The following is a 7,149-nucleotide window of genomic DNA, read 5'->3' as shown; positions in this document are numbered from 1 at the left end:
GATGTCCATTTTAAAGAGACAGACTTTTTTTTAGTTTGCTCTTTGTATAAAAAACCAGGCTGTTTAATTAGAGCGACCCGCCAGGTGTAGCGCACACTTTTGCAATGGGCTGTCCCCCATCATAACTCCGATACCTGATCATGAAACAGGCTCTGTTGACGCCCCTGTTTGTTTATAGTCTCACAGAAAGGTCATTTTTTTGAAACCTGCTTGCCACTGCAGGTTTGTATATTGAAAGAAGAATATCTAGAGGGCTTAGTTGGTGGTCCAGTTTGTGTACATTATCAGTCAATCAATCTTTATTTTAATATAGCGCCTTTCATAGTGGAGCTCCATCAACAAAGCGCTTTACAAGATGCAGTAACAACAAGAAAAATCCATCATACTTTAAATACAGAGGAAATGCATAATACAGGATATACACAAAAAAAACAATGCAGAATACATTAATACAGTGAAAAGTACATAATACAACGATATCAAAGGAATGGTGAGAGAGAGGAGAGGGGAGAGAGAGAGAGAAGGGAGAGGAGAGAGAGGAGAGAGAGAGGAGAGGGGAGAGAGGAGAGAGATGGGAGAGGAGAGAGAGGAGAGAGAGAGTGGAGAGATGGGAGAGGGGAGAGGGGAGAGGGTGACAAAGGACAAGGGACAGGGGAGAGAGGGGAGAGGGGAGAGGGGAGGGGAGAGAGAGAGGGATAGGGGGACAGGGGGAACAGGGGAGAGAGGGGGGAGAGAGAGGAGAGAGGGAGGGGAGAGGGTGAGGAGAGAGGAGAGGAGAGAGGAGAGAGGAGATAGGGAAGAGAGGGGAGAGGGAAGAGGGAAGAGAGGAGAGAGGAGATAGGAGAGAGGAGAGAGAGGAGAGGGGAGAGGGGAGAGTGGGAGAGGGGAGAGAGAGTGGGAGAGAGGGGAGAGGGGAGGAGAGAGAGAGGAGAGATGGGAGAGGGGATAGGGGGACAGAGGACAGGGGAGAGAGGGGAGAGGGGAGAGGGGAAAGGGGGGAGAGAGGGAGGGGAGGGGGGAGGAGAGAGAGGAGAGAGGAGAGGGGAGGGGGGAGAGGGGAGAGGAGGGAGGAGGGTGACAGGGGGGCAGAGGAGAGAGGAGAGGAGAGAGAGGAGATACAAAAGAGAGGAGAGAGGAAGGAGAAAGGAGAGAGGGAAGAGAGGGGAGAGGGAAGAGAGGAGAGAGAGTGAGAGGAGAGAGGGGACAGGGGAGAGAGGAGAGGAGAGGAGAGAAAAGAGGAGAGAGGAGAGGAGAGGAGAGAGGAGAGGAGAGAAGAGGAGAGAAGGAGAGAGAGGAGAGAGGAGGGGAGAGGGAGAGAGAGAGAGGAGAGGAGAGAGGAGAGAGGATGAGAGAGAGAGAGGAGAGAGGAGAGAGGAGAGAGGAGAGAGGAGAGAGAGGAGAAAGGAGAGAGGAGAGAGGAGAGAGGAGAGAGAGGAGAAAGGAGAGAGAGGAGAGAGGGAGGGGAGAGGGAGGAGAGAGAGGAGAGGGGAGAGAGGAGGGGAGAGGAGTCTCCCTGTTTGTTTATTTTCTCTGCATCTTCAGTCTCTCTCATGATTGTTAAGAGAACTCAAACAGATACAGTTTTACAGAAGACAGCGTGTCTCTCAGTGATGTTTACAGAAGACAGCGTGTCTCTCAGTGATGTTTACAGAAGACAGCGTGTCTCTCAGTGATGTTTACAGAAGACAGCGTGTCTCTCAGTGATGTTTACAGAAGACAGCGTGTCACTCAGTGATGTTTACAGAAGACAGCGTGTCTCTCAGTGATGTTTACAGAAGACAGCGTGTCTCTCAGTGATGTTTACAGAAGACAGCGTGTCTCTCAGTGATGTTTACAGAAGACAGCGTGTCTCTCAGTGATGTTTACAGAAGACAGCGTGTCTCTCAGTGATGTTTACAGAAGACAGCGTGTCTCTCAGTGATGTATTCTGAGTTCTGTGATTTCCTCTTGAGGGGAAAGACATCTTTCTGAAGCAGCGACTCCCATCTCGGCTCAGCGATCGTTTCTGCCTTTTTTCTTTTTATCAAAATCTGAAAAAGAGAATCCGTATTTAATCACAGCGTGACGAAGTCTGTGTGCTGTTCTTTTAAAATAATACATCAGAATGAATTCCATATATATATATATATATATGTTCACTTTTATATTTTTTGTACAGCTAGAAAGTTTTATTCTCATCTTTTCAAAGCTATAATGATACTTCCTGTGCGTTTTCTGTGCAGGAAAGATTCTCTTTCTAGGACTCTCTGTGAGTGTTGTGATCTGTTATTACGGTTTGGCCCCTCTACTCACATCAATTGTGAACAATATTGGGATATTTGGGAGGCTGATCCTGGAGCTAGCACCCTGAATTGAAATACTGGGAACTGTATAAAACGAAATTGTTTTTAAGATATACGCGTTTCGGCTCTTATCAACCCCCCCCCCCCCCCGCGCCCCCCCCCCCCCCAAAGCGTGGGTTCGAGTCCGGGCTGGGAGAAGTAAGCCGGTCTCCTCTGAAGACTCTGTCGCATTGGCTCTGGCGCCCTCCTGTGGGTTAGGGAGGTAAAACCGTCTGGCACAGTTTCTCATCATCGCTCTACAGCGACCCCTGCTGGTCAGCCGCCCGGTGAGCTCACTGGCGTCCGCTCTGCAGCTCCGTGGGATCAGAGGACGCTCGCTGATCCTTCAGGTCTTCAGGTGTTGAATTGAAATCAAGGGAAGTAATGTTAAAACTTTACAATGCATTAGTAAGACCTCACCTAGAATATTGTGTTCAGTTCTGGTCACCTCGTTACAAAAAGGATATTGCTGCTCTAGAAAGAGTGCAAAGAAGAGTGACCAGAATTATCCCGGGTTTTAAAAGGCATGTCGTATGCAGACAGGCTAAAAGAATTGAATCTGTTCAGTCTTGAACAAAGAAGAGATCTGATTCAAGCATTCAAAATCCTAAAAGGTATAGACAATGTCGACCCAGGGGACTTTATCAACCTGAAAAACAAGGACCAGGGGTCCCAAATGGAGATTAGATAAAAGGGCATTCAGAACAGAAAATAGGAGGCACTTTTTTACACAGAGAATTGTGAGGGTCTGGAACCAACTCCCCAGTAATGTTGTTGAAGCTGACACCCTGGGATCCTTCAAGAAGCTGCTTGATGAGATTCTGGGATCAATAAGCTACTAACAACCAAACGAGCAAGATGGCCGAATGACCTCCTCTCGTTTGGAAACTTTCTTATGTTCTTATGCCTCCTGAGCAGCTGTGTGTTGGGGGGGGGGGGGGGGGGGGTGATTCAGCATTCCAAACTGGGAGACAATCGGGGGGGGAAATTATAACTGGAGACACAAAATTAATTAACAAAATAAAAAATAAATTAAAATAAAATAATAATAAAGAAATTAAAAAAAAAACCGTACAACTCACAAGCACTATTCCCGTGACCGCGATCGCGAACACGCTCAGGAAAGCTTTCTCTCCAATGGCTGCTGAAGCAACGTTTAGAGAGAGTCCTAGGAAGCTAACCGAGAGATCTTTCCTGCAGAGAAACCAAAGATGATGTTTAACTAGAGGCATGAGACAAGATGAGAAGAAGATTTTCTGCATATGCTTTACCAGACCTCTCTGTGCTTTACAATGCTTCCTATGCTTTACCAGACCTCTCTGTGCTTTACAATGCTTCCCTATGCTTTACCAGACCTCTCTGTGCTTTACAATGCTTCCCTATGCTTTACCAGACCTCTCTGTGCTTTACAATGCTTCCCTATGCTTTACCACACCTCTCTGTGCTTTACAATGCTTCCCTATGCTTTACCAGACCTCTCTGTGCTTTACAATGCTTCCCTATGCTTTACCAGACCTCTCTGTGCTTTACAATGCTTCCCTATGCTTTACCAGACCTCTCTGTGCTTTACAATGCTTCCCTATGCTTTACCACACCTCCCTGTGCTTTACAATGCTTCCCCATGCTTTACCAGACCTCTCTGTGCTTTACAATGCTTCCATATGCTTTACCAGACCTCTCTGTGCTTTACAATGATTCCCTATGCTTTACCAGACCTCTCTGTGCTTTACAATGCTTCCCTATGCTTTACCAGACCTCTCTGTGCTTTACAATGCTTCCCTATGCTTTACCAGACCTCTCTGTGCGTTACAATGCTTCCCTATGCTTTACCAGACCTCTCTATGCTTTACAATGCTTCCCTATGCTTTACCAGACCTATCTGTGCTTTACAATGCTTCCCTATGCTTTACCACACCTCTCTGTGCTTTACAATGCTTCCCTATGCTTTAGCAGACCTCTCTGTGCTTTACAATGCTTCCCTATGCTTTACCAGACCTCTCTGTGCTTTACAATGCTTCCCTATGCTTTACCAGACCTCTCTGTGCTTTACAATGCTTCCCTATGCTTTACCAGACCTCTCTGTGCTTTACAATGCTTCCCTATGCTTTACCACACCTCCCTGTGCTTTACAATGCTTCCCCATGCTTTACCAGACCTCTCTGTGCTTTACAATGCTTCCATATGCTTTACCAGACCTCTCTGTGCTTTACAATGATTCCCTATGCTTTACCAGACCTCCCTGTGCTTTACAATGCTTCCCCATGCTTTACCAGACCTCTCTGTGCTTTACAATGCTTCCATATGCTTTACCAGACCTCTCTGTGCTTTACAATGATTCCCTATGCTTTACCAGACCTCTCTGTGCTTTACAATGCTTCCCTATGCTTTACCAGACCTCTCTGTGCTTTACAATGCTTCCCTATGCTTTACCAGACCTCTCTGTGCGTTACAATGCTTCCCTATGCTTTACCAGACCTCTCTATGCTTTACAATGCTTCCCTATGCTTTACCAGACCTATCTGTGCTTTACAATGCTTCCCTATGCTTTACCACACCTCTCTGTGCTTTACAATGCTTCCCTATGCTTTAGCAGACCTCTCTGTGCTTTACAATGCTTCCCTATGCTTTACCAGACCTCTCTGTGCTTTACAATGCTTCCCTATGCTTTACCAGACCTCTCTGTGCTTTACAATGCTTCCCTATGCTTTACCAGACCTCTCTGTGCTTTACAATGCTTCCCTATGCTTTACCACACCTCCCTGTGCTTTACAATGCTTCCCCATGCTTTACCAGACCTCTCTGTGCTTTACAATGCTTCCATATGCTTTACCAGACCTCTCTGTGCTTTACAATGATTCCCTATGCTTTACCAGACCTCTCTGTGCTTTACAATGCTTCCCTATGCTTTACCAGACCTCTCTGTGCTTTACAATGCTTCCCTATGCTTTACCAGACCTCTCTGTGCGTTACAATGCTTCCCTATGCTTTACCAGACCTCTCTGTGCTTTACAATGCTTCTCTGTGCTTTACCAGACCTCTCTGTGCTTTACAATGCTTCCCTATGCTTTACCAGACCTCTCTGTGCTTTACAATGCTTCCCTATGCTTTACCAGACCTCTCTGTGCTTTACAATGCTTCCCTATGCTTTACCAGACCTCTCTGTGCTTTACAATGCTTCCCTATGCTTTACCAGACCTCTCTGGACAGGAGAGAAAAGAGAGAGAGAGAGAGAGAGAGAGAGAGAGAGAGAGAGAGAGAGAGAGAGAGAGAGAGAGAGAGAGAGAGCGCTATGGGACAAATGCATCAGTTCTGTAATCTCAAACATATTTAATGAAAAATGATTGATTTACTTACACGAAGAATACATCCGACATTCTTCAGCCGAGTAAAATTTTAGCAGCTAAAAAGAAAGTCTAATCGGTCAAAGTGCACTTTAAAATGGACTTCCGCGAACGTACTGTTTATTATAAATCACGTGGCAGAAACCAACCAATCAGAGTTGACGGAATTCCAACACGTTGGGCTGGTGTGCGTTGTTGTGAAGTTGACGTTGCCCTCAGTTGAAACGTTGCGCTTCCTGTGTTCTTTTCAAATTTCTATTCAAGTTTTAAGATAGATAGATAGATAGATAGATAGATAGATAGACAGACAGATAGAGAGATAGACAGATAGATAGATAGAGAGATAGATAGATAGAGAGAGAGAGAGATAGATATTTACTTTGTAAATTCAAATGTTACTTATTGTCATGACTATGTTACAAGTATAGTATTGCCAAATAAATTTATAATACAACAAAAAAATATTACTAAACATCTATTAGCAGTACAGACCCCCCCCCCGGAACAGCACACCTGCCCCCTTCCTCCCTCCCCATTGACAATATATGACTGTCTGTATGAAAATAATGCACCTCCAATGCAATACTTAATAATTCCACAAGATGGCGCTCCCTACCTGCGTGTGTGTCTGTCTAAGCTTTAATGAAGCTAAACTCTTTTCAGAATGCAGTAAACTAACACAGACACCATGAAGAAGGGATTATATTGTAGCGTCAAACTGAACAGGATTGTGGGGCTCTGTCTGTCTGTCTGTCTGTCTGTCTGTCTGTCTGTCTGCAGCTTTAATGAAGCTAAACTCTTTTCAGAATGCAGTAAACTAACACAGACACCATGAAGAAGGGATTATATTGTAGCGTCAAAACTGAACAGGATTGTGGGGCTCTGTCTGTCTGTCTGTCTGTCTGTCTGTGTGTGTGTCTGTCTGTCTGTCTGTCTGCAGCTTTAATGACACTAAACTCTTTTCAGAATGTAGTAAACTAACACAGACACCATGAAGAAGGGATTATATTGTAGCGTCAAACTGAACAGGATTGTGGGGCTCTGTCTGTCTGTCTGTCTGTCTGTCTGTCTGTCTGCAGCTTTAATGAAACTAAACTCTTTTCAGAATGTAGTAAACTAACACAGACCCCAAGAAGAAGGGATTATATTGTAGCGTCAAACTGAACAGGATTGTGGGGCTCTGTCTGTCTGTCTGTCTGTCTGTCTGTCTGTCTGCAGCTTTAATGACACTAAACTCTTTTCAGAATGTAGTAAACTAACACAGACACCATGAAGAAGGGATTATATTGTAGCGTCAAACTGAACAGGATTGTGGGGCTCTGTCTGTCTGTCTGTCTGTCTGTCTGTCTGTCTGCAGCTTTAATGAAACTAAACTCTTTTCAGAATGTAGTAAACTAACACAGACCCCAAGAAGAAGGGATTATATTGTAGCGTCAAACTGAACAGGATTGTGGGGCTCTGTCTGTCTGTCTGTCTGTCTGTCTGTC

At 45.2% G+C, this 7,149-nt stretch overlaps 1 protein-coding gene across 1 annotated transcript in view; it reads left to right on the top strand.

The window, feature by feature from the left end:
* Nucleotides 1–7,149, top strand: part of LOC117407592 (macrophage mannose receptor 1-like) — a 152,175-nt gene that overhangs the window by 102,221 nt on the left and 42,805 nt on the right. The gene's annotated exons all lie outside the window — the stretch shown is intronic.

This window comes from Acipenser ruthenus, chromosome 57 (genome assembly GCF_902713425.1).
Source record: "Acipenser ruthenus chromosome 57, fAciRut3.2 maternal haplotype, whole genome shotgun sequence".
In the NCBI taxonomy this organism is placed as follows: Eukaryota; Metazoa; Chordata; class Actinopteri; order Acipenseriformes; family Acipenseridae; genus Acipenser; species Acipenser ruthenus.
The sequence above is the reverse complement of the archived record's forward strand: the minus strand, read 5'-3'. Positions and strand labels throughout refer to the sequence as shown.